Source organism: Cetorhinus maximus, unplaced genomic scaffold, assembly GCF_964194155.1.
Source record: "Cetorhinus maximus unplaced genomic scaffold, sCetMax3.hap1.1 HAP1_SCAFFOLD_1832, whole genome shotgun sequence".
Taxonomy (NCBI): Eukaryota; Metazoa; Chordata; class Chondrichthyes; order Lamniformes; family Cetorhinidae; genus Cetorhinus; species Cetorhinus maximus.
The window spans coordinates 16,052-32,102 of NW_027597772.1; positions in this window are offsets into that span (position 1 = coordinate 16,052).

Here is a 16,051-nt window from a genome sequence, read left to right on the forward strand (position 1 = left end):
CCAGAGTGGGAATGAACACTGTATCTAACGCACTGTGACACCCGGTCCCAGAGGGGGAAAGGACAGTGTATCTAATGCACTGTGACACCCGGTCCCAGAGGGGGAAAGGACGGTGTATCTAACGCACTGTGACACCCGTTCCCAAAGGGGAAAGGACATCATATCTAACTCACTGTGACACCCGGTCCCAGAGTTGGAAAGGGCAGCTTATCTAACGCACTGTGAGAGCCGGGCCCAAAGTGGGAAAGGACAGTGTATCTAACGCACTGTGACATCCGGACCCAGAGGGGGAAAGGACAGTGTATCTAACGCACTGTGACACCAGATCCCATAGGGGGAAAGGACAGTGTATCTAACGCACTGTGACACCCGGTCCCAGAGGGGGAAAGGGCAGCGTATGTAAAGCATTGTGACACCCGGTCCCAGAGGGGGAAATGACAGTGTATCTATCGCACTGTTACACCTGGTCCCAGAGGGGGAAAGGACAGTGTTTCTAACGCACTGTGACACCCGGTCCCAGAGTGGGTAAGAACAGTGTATCTAATGCACTGTTACACCTGGGCCCAAAGGGGGAAAGGACAGTGTATCTAACGCACTGTGACACCCGGTCCCAGACGGGGAAAGGACAGTGTGTCTAACGCACTGTGACATCCGGTCCCAGAGGGGGAAAGGACAGTGTATCTAACGCACTGTGTCACCCGGTCCCAGAGGGGGAAAGGACAGTGTATCTAACGCACTGTGACACCCGGTCCCAGAGGGGGAAAGGACAGTGTATCTAACGCACTGTGACACCCGGTCCCAGAGGGGGAAAGGACAGCGTATCTAACGCATTGTGACACCCGGTCCCAGAGCGGGAAAGGACAGTGTATCTAACGCACTGTGACTCCCGGTCCCAGAGGGGGGAATGGACAGTGTATCTAACGCACTGTTACACCCGGTCCCAGAGGGGTGAAAGGACAGTGTATCTAACGCACTGTGACACCCGTTCCCAGAGGGTTAAAGGACAGCGTATCTAACGCACTGTGACACCCGGCCCCAGAGGGGGAAAGGACAGTGTATCTATTGCACTGTGACACCCGGACCCATAGGGGGGAAAGGACGGTGTATCTAACGCACTGTGACACCCGGTCCCAGAGTGGGAAAGGACAGCGTATCTAACGCTCTGTGAGAGCCGGTCCCAATGTGGGAATGGACAGTGTATCTAACGCACTGTGACACCCGGACCCAGAGGGGGAAAGGACAGTGTATCTAACGCACTGTGACACCCGGTCCCATAGGGGGAAAGGACAGTGTATCTAACGTACTGTGACACCCGGTCCCAGAGGGGGAAAGGACAGTGTAGGTAAAGCATTGTGACACCCGGTCCCAGAGGGGGAAAGGACAGTGTATCTATCGCACTGTTTCATCCGGTCCCAGAGGGGGAAAGGGAAGTGTATCTAACGCACTGTGACACCCGGTCCCAGAGTGGGAAAGAACAGTGTATCTAATTCACTGTGACACCCGGGCCCAAAGGGTGAAAGGACAGTGTACCTAACGCCCTGTGACACCCGGTCCCAGAGGGGGGAAAGGACAGTGTATCTAACGCACTGTGACACCCGGTCCCAGAGGGGGGAAAGGACAGTGTATCTAACGCACTGTGACACCCGGTCCCAGAGGGGTGGAAAGGACAGTGTATCTAATGCACTTTGACAACCGGTCCCAGAGTGGGAATGGACAGTGTATCTAACGCACTGTGACACCCGTTCCCAGAGTGGGAACGAACAGTGTATCTTATGCACTGTGACACCCGGTCCCAGAGGGTTAAAGGACTGTGTATCTAACGCACTGTGACACCCGGTCCCAGAGTGCGAATGGACAGTGTATCTAACACATTGTGACACCCGGTCCCAGAGGGGGGAAAGGACAGTGTATCTAATGCACTGTGACACCCGGTCCCAGAGGGGGAAAGGACAGCGTATCTAACGCACTTTGACACCCGGTCCCAGAGGGAGAAAGGACAGTGTATCTAACGCACTGTGACACCCGGTCCCAGAGGGGGGAAAGGACAGTGTATCTAACGCACTGTGACACCCGGTCCCAGAGGGGGAATGGACAGTGTATCTAACGCACTTTGACACCCGGTCCCAGAGGGGGAAAGGACAGTGTATCTAATGCACTGTGACACCCGGTCCCAGAGGGGGATAGGACAGTGTATCTAACGCACTGTAACACCCGGTCCCAGAGGGGGGAAAGGACAGTGTATCTAACGCACTGTAACACCCGGTCCCAGGCAGGGAAAGGACAGTGTATCTAACGCACTGTGACACCCGGTCCCAAAGGGGAAAGGACATCATATCTAACGCGTTGTGACACCCGGTCCCAGAGGGTGAATGGACAGTGTATCTAACGCACTGTGACACCCGGTCCCAGCGGTGGGAAAGGACAGTGTATCTAACGCACTGTGACACCCGTTTCCAGAGTGGGAAAGGACAGCGTATCTAACGCACTGTGACACCCGGTCCCAGAGGGGGAAAGGATAGTGTATCTAACGCACTGTGACACCCGGTCCCAGATGACGAATGGACAGTGTATCTAATGCTCTGTTGCACCCGGTCCCAGAGGGGGAAAGGACAGTGTATCTAATGCACTGTGACACCCGGTCCCAAAGGGGAAAGGACATCATATCTAATGCACTGTGACACTCTGTCCCAGAGGGGGAAAGGACAGTGTATCTATCGCACAGGTACACCCGGTCCCAGAGGGGGAAAGGACAGTGTATCTAACGCACTGTGACACCCGGTCCCAGAGGGGGAAAGGACAGTGTATCTAATGCACTGTGACACCCGGACCCAGAGGGGGAAAGGACAGTGTATCTATCGCACTGTTACACCCGGTCCCAGAGGGGGAAAGGTCAGTGTATCAAACGCACTCTGACACCCGGTCCCAGAGGGGGAAAGGACAGTGTATCTAATGCACTGTGACACCCGGACCCAGAGGGGGAAAGGACAGTGTATCTAAAGCATTGTGACACACGGTCCCAGAGGGGTAAAGGACAGTGTATCTATCGCACGGTTACACCCGGTCCCAGAGGGGGGGAAAGGACAGTGTATCTAATGCACTGTGACACCCGGGCCCAAAGGTGGAAAGGACAGTGTATCTAACGCACTGTGACACCCGGTTCCTGAGGGGGGAACGGACAGTTTATCTAACGCACTGTGACACCCGGTCCCAGAGGTGGGGGGAAAGGACAGTGTATCTAACGCACTGTGACACCCGGTCCCAGAGGGAGGAAAGGACAGCGTATCTAACGCCCTGTGACACCCGGTCCCAGAGGGGGAAAGGACAGTGTTTTTCACGCACTGTGACACCCGGTCCCAGAGGACGAAAGGACAGTGTATCTAACGCACTGTGACACCCGGTCCCAGAGGGGGAAAGGACAGCGTACCTAACGTATTTTGACACCCGGTCCCAGAGGGAGAAAGGACAGTGTATCTAACGCACTGTGACACCCGGTCCCAGAGGGGGGAAAGGACAGTGTATCTAACGCACTGTGACACCCGGTCCCAGAGGGGGAATGGACAGTGTATCTAACGCACTTTGACACCCGGTCCCAGAGGGGGAAAGGACAGTGTATCTAATGCACTGTGACACCCGGTCCCAGAGGGGGATAGGACAGTGTATCTAACGCACTGTAACACCCGGTCCCAGAGGGGGGAAATGACAGTGTATCTAACGCACTGTAACACCCGGTCCCAGGCAGGGAAAGGACAGTGTATCTAACGCACTGTGACACCCGGTCCCAAAGGGGAAAGGACATCATATCTAACGCGTTGTGACACCCGGTCCCAGAGGGTGAATGGACAGTGTATCTAACGCACTGTGACACCCGGTCCCAGCGGTGGGAAAGGACAGTGTATCTAACGCACTGTGACACCCGTTTCCAGAGTGGGAAAGGACAGCGTATCTAACGCACTGTGACACCCGGTCCCAGAGGGGGAAAGGATAGTGTATCTAACGCACTGTGACACCCGGTCCCAGATGACGAATGGACAGTGTATCTAATGCTCTGTGGCACCCGGTCCCAGAGGGGGAAAGGACAGTGTATCTAATGCACTGTGACACCCGGTCCCAAAGGGGAAAGGACATCATATCTAATGCACTGTGACACTCTGTCCCAGAGGGGGAAAGGACAGTGTATCTATCGCACAGGTACACCCGGTCCCAGAGGGGGAAAGGACAGTGTATCTAACGCACTGTGACACCCGGTCCCAGAGGGGGAAAGGACAGTGTATCTAATGCACTGTGACACCCGGACCCAGAGGGGGAAAGGACAGTGTATCTATCGCACTGTTACACCCGGTCCCAGAGGGGGAAAGGTCAGTGTATCAAACGCACTCTGACACCCGGTCCCAGAGGGGGAAAGGACAGTGTATCTAATGCACTGTGACACCCGGACCCAGAGGGGGAAAGGACAGTGTATCTAAAGCATTGTGACACACGGTCCCAGAGGGGTAAAGGACAGTGTATCTATCGCACGGTTACACCCGGTCCCAGAGGGGGGAAAGGACAGTGTATCTAATGCACTGTGACACCCGGGCCCAAAGGTGGAAAGGACAGTGTATCTAACGCACTGTGACACCCGGTCCCAGAGGGGGGAACGGACAGTGTATCTAACGCACTGTGACACCCGGTCCCAGAGGTGTGGGGAAAGGACAGTGTATCTAACGCACTGTGACACCCGGTCCCAGAGGGAGGAAAGGACAGCGTATCTAACGCCCTGTGACACCCGGTCCCAGAGGGGGAAAGAACCGTGTATGTAATGCACTGTGACACCCGGTCCCAGAGGGGGAAAGGACAGTGTATCTAACGCACTGTGACACCCGGTCCCAGAGGGGTAAAGGACAGTGTATCTAACGCACTGTGACACCCGGTCCCAGAGTGGGAATGAACACTGTATCTAACGCACTGTGACACCCGGTCCCAGAGGGGGGAAAAGGACAGTGTATCTTACGCACTGTGACACCCGGTCCCAGAGTGTGAAATGACAGTGTATCTAACGCACTGTGACACCCGTTCCCAGAGGGGAGAATGGACAGAGTACCTAACGCACTGTGACACCCGGTCCCTAAACGGGAATGGACAGTCTATCTAACGGACTGTGACACCCGGTCCCAGAGGGGGAATGGACAGCGTATCTAACGCACTGTGACACCCGGTCCCAGAGGGGGAAAGGACAGTGTTTTTCACGCACTGTGACACCCGGTCCCAGAGGACGAAAGGACAGTGTATCTAACGCACTGTGACACCCGGTCCCAGAGGGGGAAAGGACAGTGTATCTAACGCACTGTGACACCCGGTCCCAGAGGGGGGAATGGACAGTGTATCTAACGCACTGTTACTCCCCGTCCCAGAGGGGGGAAAGGACAGTGTATCTAATGCACTGTGACACCCGGTCCCTGAGGGGGAAAGGACAGTGTATCTAACGCACTGTTGCACCCGGTCCCAGAGGGGGAAAGGACAGTGTATCTAATGCACTGTGACACTTGATCCCAGAGGGGGGAAAGGACAGTGTATCTAACGCGCTGTGACACCCGGTCCCAGAGGGGGAAAGGACAGTGTATCTCACGCACTGTGACACCTGGTCCCAGAGGGGGGAAAGGACAGTGTATCTAATGCACTGTGACACCCGGTCCCAGAGGGGGAAAGGACAGTGTAACTAACGCACTGTTGCACCCGGTCCCAGAGGGGGCAAGGACAGTGTATCTAACGCACTGTGACACCCGGTCCCAGAGGGGGAATGGATAGTGTATCTAACGCTCTGTGACACCTGGTCTTAGAAGGGGAAAGGACAGTGTATCTAACGCACTGTGACACCCGGTCCCAGAGGGGGAAAGGACAGTGTATCTAACGCACTGTGACACCCGGTCCCAGAGGGGGAAAGGACAGTGTATCTAACGCTCTGTGACACCCGGTCTTAGAAGGGGAAAGGATAGTGTATCTAACGCACTGTGACACCCGGTCCCAGAGGTGGAAGGGACAGTGTATCTAACGCTCTGGGACAACTGGTCTTAGAAGGGGAAAGGACAGTTTATCTAACGCACTGTGACCCCCGGTCCCAGAGGGGGTAAGGACAGTGTTTTTCACGCACTGTGACACCCGTTCCCAGAGGACGAAAGGACAGTGTATCTAACGCACTGTGACACCCGGTCCCAGAGGGGGAAAGGACATCATATCTAACTCACTGTGACACCCGGTCCCAGAGTTGGAAAGGGAAGCTTATCTAACGCACAGTGAGAGCCGGGCCCAAAGTGGGAAAGGACAGTGTATCTAACGCACTGTGACATCCGGACCCAGAGGGGGAAAGGACAGTGTATCTAACGCACTGTGACACCCGATCCCATAGGGGGAAAGGACAGTGTATCTAACGTACTGTGACACCCGGTCCCAGAGGGGGAAAGGGCAGCGTATGTAAAGCATTGTGACACCCGGTCCCAGAGGGGGAAATGACAGTGTATCTATCGCACTGTTACACCTGGTCCCAGAGGGGGAAAGGACAGTGTATCTAACGCACTGTGACACCCGGTCCCAGAGTGGGTAAGAACAGTGTATCTAATGCACTGTTACACCTGGGCCCAAAGGGGGAAAGGACAGTGTATCTAACGCACTGTGACATCCGGTCCCAGAGGGGGAAAGGTCAGCGTATCTAACGCACTGTGACACCCGGTCCCAGAGGGGGAAAGGACAGTGTATCTAACGCACTGTGACACTCGGTCCCTGAGGGGAAAGGACAGTGTATCTAACTCACTGTGACACCCGGTCCCAGAGGGGGAAAGAACAGTGTATCTTTTGCACTCTGACACCCGGTCCCAGAGGGGTAAAGGACTGTGTATCTAACGCATTGTGACACCCGGTCCCAGAGTGGGAACGAACAGTGTATCTTTTGCACTGTGACACCCGGTCCCAGAGTGCGAAAGGACAGTGTATCTAACACATTGTGACACCCGGTCCCAGAGGGGGGAAAGGACAGTGTATCTAATGCACTGTGACACCCAGTCCCAGAGGGGGAAAGGACAGCGTACCTAACGCACTTTGACACCCGGTCCCAGAGGGAGAAAGGACAGTGTATCTAACGCACTGTGACACCCGGTCCCAGAGGGGGGAAAGGACAGTGTATCTAACGCACTGTGACACCCGGTCCCAGAGGGGGAATGGACAGTGTATCTAACGCACTTTGACACCCGGTCCCAGAGGGGGAAAGGACAGTGTATCTAATGCACTGTGACACCCGGTCCCAGAGGGGGATAGGACAGTGTATCTAACGCACTGTGACACCCGGTCCCAGAGGGGGGAAAGGACAGTGTATCTAATGCACTGTGACACCCGGTCCCAGAGGGGGGAAAGGACAGTGTATCTAACGCACTGTAACACCCGGTCCCAGGCAGGGAAAGGACAGTGTATCTAACGCACTGTGACACCCGGTCCCAAAGGGGAAAGGACATCATATCTAACGCGTTGTGACACCTGGTCCCAGAGGGTGAATGGACAGTGTATCTAACGCACTGTGACACCCGGTCCCAGCGGTGGGCAAGGACAGTGTATCTAAAGCACTGTGACACCCGGTCCCAGAGTGGGAATGGACAGTGTATCTAACGCACTGTGACACCCGGTCCCAGAGGGGGAAAGGACAGTGTATCTAACGCACTGTGACACCCGGTCCCAAAGGGGAAAGGACATCATATCTAATGCACTGTGACACCCGGTCCCAGAGGGGGGAACGGACCGTGTATCTAACGCACTGTGACAGCCGGTACCAGAGGGGGAAAGGACAGTGTATCTAATGCACTGTGACACCCGGTCCCAGAGGGGGATAGGACAGTGTATCTAACGCACTGTGACACCCGGTCCCAGAGGGGGGAAAGGACAGTGTATCTAATGCACTGTGACACCCGGTCCCAGAGGGGGGAAAGGACAGTGTATCTAACGCACTGTGACACCCGGTCCCAGGCAGGGAAAGGACAGTGTATCTAACGCACTGTGACACCCGGTCCCAAAGGGGAAAGGACATCATATCTAACGCGTTGTGACACCTGGTCCCAGAGGGTGAATGGACAGTGTATCTAACGCACTGTGACACCCGGTCCCAGCGGTGGGAAAGGACAGTGTATCTAAAGCACTGTGACACCCGGTCCCAGAGTGGGAATGGACAGTGTATCTAACGCACTGTGACACCCGGTCCCAGAGGGGGAAAGGACAGTGTATCTAACGCACTGTGACACCCGGTCCCAAAGGGGAAAGGACATCATATCTAATGCACTGTGACACCCGGTCCCAGAGGGGGAACGGACCGTGTATCTAACGCACTGTGACTGCCGGTACCAGAGGGGGAAAGGACAGTGTATCTAACGCACTGGGCCACCCGGTCCCTGAGGGGGGAAAGGACAGTGTATCTAACGCACTGTGACGCCCGGTCCCAGAGGGGGAAAGGACAGTGTATCTAACGCACTGTGACACCCGGTCCCTGTGTGGGAAAGGACAGTGTATCTAACGCACTGTGACACCCGGTCCCAGAGGAGGAAAGGACAGTGTATTTAACGCATTGTGACACCCGTTTCCAGAGTGGGAAAGGACAGCGTATCTAACGCACTGTGACACCCGGCCCCAGAGTGTGAAAGGACAGTGTATCTAACGCTCTGTGACACCCGGACCCATAGGGGGGAAAGGACAGTGTATCTAACGCACTGTGAGAGCCGGTCCCAAAGTGGGAAAGGACAATGTATCCAACGCACTGTGACACCCGGACCCAGAGGGGGAAAGGACAGTGTATCTAACGCACTGTGACACCCGGTCCCATAGGGGGAAAGCACAGTGTATCTAACGTACTGTGACACCCGGTCCCAGAGGGGGAAAGGACAGTGTAGGTAAAGCATTGTGACACCCGGTCCCAGAGGGGGAAAGGACAGTGTATCTATCGCACTGTTACATCCGGTCCCAGAGGGGGAAAGGGCAGTGTATCTAACGCACTGTGACACCCGGTCCCAGAGTGGGAAAGAACAGTGTATCCAATTCACTGTGACACCCGGGCCCAAAGGGTGAAAGGACAGTGTATCTAACGCACTGTGACACCCGGTCCTAGTGGGGGAAAGGACAGTGTATCTAACGCACTGTGACACCCAGTCCCAGAGGGGTGGAAAGGACAGTGTATCTAATGCACTTTGACAACCGGTCCCAGAGTGGGAATGGACAGTGTATCTAACGCACTGTGACAACCGGTCCCAGAGGGGGGAAAGGACAGAGCATCTAACGCACTGTGACACCCGGTGCCAGAGTGGGAAAGGATAGCGTATCTAACATACTGTGACACCCGTTCCCAGAGTGGGAAAGAACAGTGTAACTTATGTACTGTGACACCCGGTCCCAGAGGGGTAAAGGACTGTGTATCTAACGCATTGTGACACCCGGTCCCAGAGGGGGGAAAGGACAGTGTATCTAACGCCACTGTGACACCTGGTCCCATAGGGGGGAAAGGACAGTGTATCTAACGCACTCTGACACCCGGTCCCAGAGGGGGAAAGGACAGTGTAACTAACGCACTGTTGCACCCGGTCCCAGAGGGGGAAAGGACAGTGTATCTAATGCACTGTGACACCCGGGCCCAAAGGATGAAAGTACAGCGTATCTAACGCACTGTGACACCCGGTCCCAGAGGGGGAATGGATAGCGTATCTAACGCTCTGTGACACCTGGTCTTAGAAGGGGAAAGGACAGTGTATCTAATGCACTGTGACACCCGGTCCCAGAGGGGGAAAGGATAGTGTATCTAACGCACTGTGACACCCGGTCCCAGAGGGGGAAAGGACAGTGTATCTAACGCTCTGTGACACCCGGTCTTAGAAGGGGAAAGGATAGTGTATCTAACACACTGTGACACCCGGTCCCAGAGGTGGAAGGGACAGTGTATCTAACGCTCTGTGACAACTGGTCTTAGAAGGGGAAAGGACAGTTTATCTAACGCACTGTGACACCCGGTCCCAGAGGGGGAAAGGACAGTGTTTTTCACGCACTGTGACAGCCGTTCCCAGAGGACGAAAGGACAGTGTATCTAACACGCTGTGACACCCGGTCCCAGAGGGGGAAAGGACGGTGTATCTAACGCACTGTGACACCCGTTCCCAAAGGGGAAAGGACATCATATCTAACTCACTGTGACACCCGGTCCCAGAGTTGGAAAGGGAAGCTTATCTAACGCACAGTGAGAGCCGGGCCCAAAGTGGGAAAGGACAGTGTATCTAACGCACTGTGACATCCGGACCCAGAGGGGGAAAGGACAGTGTATCTAACGCACTGTGACACCCGATCCCATAGGGGGAAAGGACAGTGTATCTAACGTACTGTGACACCCGGTCCCAGAGGGGGAAAGGGCAGCGTATGTAAAGCATTGTGACACCCGGTCCCAGAGGGGGAAATGACAGTGTATCTATCGCACTGTTACACCTGGTCCCAGAGGGGGAAAGGTCAGCGTATCTAACGCACTGTGACGCCCGGTCCCAGAGGGGGAAAGGACAGTGTATCTAACTCACTGTGACACCTGGTCCCAGAGGGGGAAAGGACAGTGTATCTAACGCACTGTGACACTCGGTCCCTGAGGGGGAAAGGACAGTGTATCTAACTCACTGTGACACCCGGTCCCAGAGGGGGAAAGAACAGTGTATCTAACGCACTGTGACACCCGGTCCCAGAGGTGGAAAGGACAGCGTATCTAACGCACTGTGACACCCGGTCCCAGAGCGGGAAAGGACAGTGTATCTAACGCACTGTGACTCCCGGTCCCAGAGGGGGGAATGGACAGTGTATCTAACGCACTGTTACACCCGGTCCCAGAGGGGTGAAAGGACAGTGTATCTAACGCACTGTGACACCCGTTCCCAGAGGGTTAAAGGACAGCGTATCTAACGCACTGTGAAACCCGGCCCCAGAGGGGGAAAAGACAGTGTATCTATTGCATTGTGACACCCGGACCCATAGGGGGGAAAGGACGGTGTATCTAACGCACTGTGACACCCGGTCCCAGAGTGGGAAAGGACAGCGTATCTAACGCACTGTGAGAGCCGGTCCCAATGTGGGAAAGGACAGTGTATCTAACGCACTGTGACACCCGGACCCAGAGGGGGAAAGGACAGTGTATCTAACGCACTGTGACACCCGGTCCCATAGGGGGAAAGGACAGTGTATCTAACGTACTGTGACACCCGGTCCCAGAGGGGGAAAGGACAGTGTAGGTAAAGCATTGTGACACCCGGTCCCAGAGGGGGAAAGGACAGTGTATCTATCGCACTGTTACATCCGGTCCCAGAGGGGGAAAGGGAAGTGTATCTAACGCACTGTGACACCCGTTCCCAGAGTGGGAACGAACAGTGTATCTTTTGCACTGTGACACCCGGTCCCAGAGGGGTAAAGGACTGTGTATCTAACGCATTGTGACACCCGGTCCCAGAGTGGGAACGAACAGTGTATCTTTTGCACTGTGACACCCGGTCCCAGAGTGCGAAAGGACAGTGTATCTAACACATTGTGACACCCGGTCCCAGAGGGGGGAAAGGACAGTGTATCTAATGCACTGTGACACCCAGTCCCAGAGGGGGAAAGGACAGCGTACCTAACGCACTTTGACACCCGGTCCCAGAGGGAGAAAGGACAGTGTATCTAACGCACTGTGACACCCGGTCCCAGAGGGGGGAAAGGACAGTGTATCTAACGCACTGTGACACCCGGTCCCAGAGGGGGAATGGACAGTGTATCTAACGCACTTTGACACCCGGTCCCAGAGGGGGAAAGGACAGTGTATCTAATGCACTGTGACACCCGGTCCCAGAGGGGGATAGGACAGTGTATCTAACGCACTGTGACACCCGGTCCCAGAGGGGGGAAAGGACAGTGTATCTAATGCACTGTGACACCCGGTCCCAGAGGGGGGAAAGGACAGCGTATCTAACGCACTGTGACACCCGGTCCCAGAGGGGGAAAGGACAGCGTATCTAACGCACTGTGACACCCGGTCCCAGAGGGGGAAAGGACAGTGTATCTAACGCACTGTAACACCCGGTCCCAGGCAGGGAAAGGACAGTGTATCTAACGCACTGTGACACCCGGTCCCAATGGGGAAAGGACATCATATCTAACGCGTTGTGACACCCGGTCCCAGAGGGGTGGAAAGGACAGTGTATCTAATGCACTTTGACAACTGGTCCCAGAGTGGGAATGGACAGTGTATCTAACGCACTGTGACACCCGGTCCCAGAGGGGGGAAAGGACAGAGCATCTAACGCACTGTGACACCCGGTGCCAGAGTGGGAAAGGAAAGCGTATCTAACATACTGTGACACCCGTTCCCAGAGTGGGAAAGAACAGTGTAACTTACGTACTGTGACACCCGGTCCCAGAGGGGGAAAGGACAGTGTATCTAACGCACTGTGACACCCGGTCCCAGAGGGGGAAAGGACAGTGTATCTAACACATTGTGACACCCGGACCCATAGGGGGGAAAGGACGGTGTATCTAACGCACTGTGACACCCGGTCCCAGAGGGGGGAAAGGACAGTGTATCTAACGCACTGTGACACCCGGTCCCAGAGGGGGAAAGGACAGTGTATCTAACGCACTTTGACACCCGGTCCCAGAGGTGGAAAGGACAGTGTATCTAATGCACTGTGACACCCGGTCCCAGAGGGGGATTGGACAGTGTATCTAACGCACTGTGACACCCGGTCCCAGAGGGGGGAAAGGACAGTGTATCTAACGCACTGTAACACCCGGTCCCAGGCAGGGAAAGGACAGTGTATCTAACGCACTGTGACACCCGGTCCCAAAGGGGAAAGGACATCATATCTAACGCGTTGTGACACCCGGTCCCAGAGGGTGAATGGACAGTGTATCTAACGCACTGTGACACCCGGTCCCAGAGGGGGAAAGGACAGTGTATCTAACGCACTGTGACACCCGGTCCCAAAGGGGAAAGGACATCATATCTAATGCACTGTGACACCCGGTCCCAGAGGGGGAAAGGACAGTGTATCTAACGCACTGTGACACCCGGTCCCAGAGGGGGAACGGACCGTGTATCTAACGCACTGTGACAGCCGGTACCAGAGGGGTAAAGGACAGTGTATCTAACGCACTGGGCCACCCGGTCCCTGAGGGGGAAAGGACAGTGTATCTAACGCACTGTGACACCCGGTCCCAGAGGGGGAAAGGACAGTGTATCTAACGCACTGTGACACCCGGTCCCAGAGGGGGAACGGACCGTGTATCTAACGCACTGTGACAGCCGGTACCAGAAGGGGAAAGGACAGTGTATCTAACGCACTGGGCCACCCGGTCCCTGAGGGGGAAAGGACAGTGTATCTAACGCACTGTGACACCCGGTCCCAGAGGGGGGGAAGGACAGTGTATCTAACGCACTGTGACACCCGGTCCCAGAGGGGGGAAAGGACAGTGTATCTAACGCACTGTGACACCCGGTCCCAGAGGGGAAAGGACAGTGTATTTAACGCATTGTGACACCCGTTTCCAGAGTGGGAATGGACAGCGTATCTAACGCACTGTGACACCCGGCCCCAGAGGGGGAAAGGACAGTGTATCTATTGCACTGTGACACCCGGACCCATAGGGGGGAAAGGACGGTGTATCTAACGCACTGTGACACCCGGTCCCAGAGTGGGAAAGGACAGCGTATCTAACGCACTGTGAGAGCCGGTCCCAAAGTGGGAACGGACAGTGTATCCAACGCACTGTGACACCCGGACCCAGAGGGGGAAAGGACAGTGTATCTAACGCACTGTGACACCCGGTCCCATAGGGGGAAAGGACAGTGTATCTAACGTACTGTGACACCCGGTCCCAGAGGGGGAAAGGACAGTGTAGGTAAAGCATTGTGACACCCGGTCCCAGAGGGGGAAAGGACAGTGTATCTATCGCACTGTTACACCCGGTCCCAGAGGGGGAAAGGGCAGTGTATCTAACGCACTGTGACACCCGGTCCTAGAGGGGGAAAGGACAGTGTATCTAACGCACTGTGACACCCGGTCCCAGAGGGGTGGAATGGACAGTGTATCTAATGCACTTTGACAACCGGTCCCAGAGTGGGAATGGACAGTGTATCTAACGCACTGTGACACCCGGTCCCAGAGGGGGGAAAGGACAGAGCATCTAAAGCACTGTGACACCCGGTGCCAGAGTGGGAAAGGATAGCGTATCTAACATACTGTGACACCCGTTCCCAGAGTGGGAAAGATCAGTGTATCTTATGCACTGTGACACCCGGTCCCAGAGGGGTAAAGGACTGTGTATCTGACGCATTGTGACACCCGGATCCAGAGTGAGAATGAACACTGTATCTAATGCACTGTGACACCCGGTCCCAGAGTGCGAAAGGACAGTGTATCTAACACATTGTGACACCCGGTCCCAGAGGGGGGAAAGGACAGTGTATCTAATGCACTTTGACACCCGGTCCCTGAGGGGAAATGGACAGTGTATCTAACGCACTGTGACACCCGGTCCCAGAGGGGGAAAGGACAGAGTATCTAAAGCACTGTGACACCCGGTCCCAGAGTGGGAAAGGATAGCGTATCTAACATACTGTGACACCCGGTCCCAGAGGGGGAAAGGACAGTGTATCTAACGCACTGTGACACCCGGTCCCAGAGGGGGAATGGATAGTGTATCTAACGCTCTGTGACACCTGGTCTTAGAAGGGGAAAGGACAGTGTATCTAACGCACTGTGACACCCGGTCCCAGAGGGGGAAAGGACAGTGTATCTAAGGCACTGTGACACCCGGTTCCTGAGGGGGAAAGGACAGTGTATCTAACGCACTGTGACACCCGGTCCCAAACGGGAACGGACATCATATCTAACGCACTGTGACACCCGGTCCCAGAGGGGGAAAGGACAGTGTATCTAATGCACTTTGACACCCGGTCCCAGAGGGGGAAAGGACAGTTTATCTAACGCACTGTGACACCCGGTCCCAGAGGGGGGAAAGGACAGTGTATCTAACGCACTGTGACACCCGGTCTTAGAAGGGGAAAGGATAGTGTATCTAAAGCACTGTGACACCCGGTCCCAGAGGGGGGAAAGGACAGTGTATCTAACGCACTGTGACACCCGGTCCCAGAGGGGGAAAGGACAGTGTATCTAACGCACTGTGACAGCCGGTCCCAGAGGGGGAAAGGATAGTGTATCTAACGCACTGTGACACCCGGTCCCAAAGGGGAAAGGACATCATATCTAATGCACTGTGACACCCGGTCCGAGAGGGGGAACGGACAGTGTATCTATCGCACTGTGACACCCGGTCCCAGAGGGGGAAATGACAGTGTATCTAACGCACTGTGACACCCGGTCCCAGAGGGGGAAAGGACAGTGTATCTAAAGCACTGTGACGCCCGGTCCCAGAGGGGGAAAGGACAGTGTATCTAAAGCATTGTGACACATGGTCCCAGAGGGGTAAAGGACAGTGTATCTCTCGCACTGTTACACCCGGTCCCAGAGGGGGAATGGTCAGTGTATCAAACGCACTCTGACACCCGGTCCCAGAGGGGGAAAGGACAGTGTATCTAATGCACTGTGACACCCGGACCCAGAGGGGGAAAGGACAGTGTATCTATCGCACTGTTACACCCGGTCCCAGAGGGGGAAAGGTCAGTGTATCAAACGCACTCTGACACCCGGTCCCAGAGGGGGAAAGGACAGTGTATCTAATGCAATGTGACACCCGGACCCAGAGGGGGAAAGGACAGTGTATCTAACGCACTGTGACTCCCGGTCCCATAGGGGGAAAGGACAGTGTATCTAACGCACTGTGACACCCGGTCCCAGAGGGGGAAAGGACTGTGTATCTAAAGCACTGTGACACCCGGTCCCAGAGGGGGAAAGGTCAGTGTATCAAACGCACTCTGACACCCGGTCCCAGAGGGGGAAAGGACAGTGTATCTAATGCACTGTGACACCCGGGCCCAAAGGTGGAAAGGACAGTGTATCTAACGCACTGTGACACCCGGTCCCAGAGGGGGGAA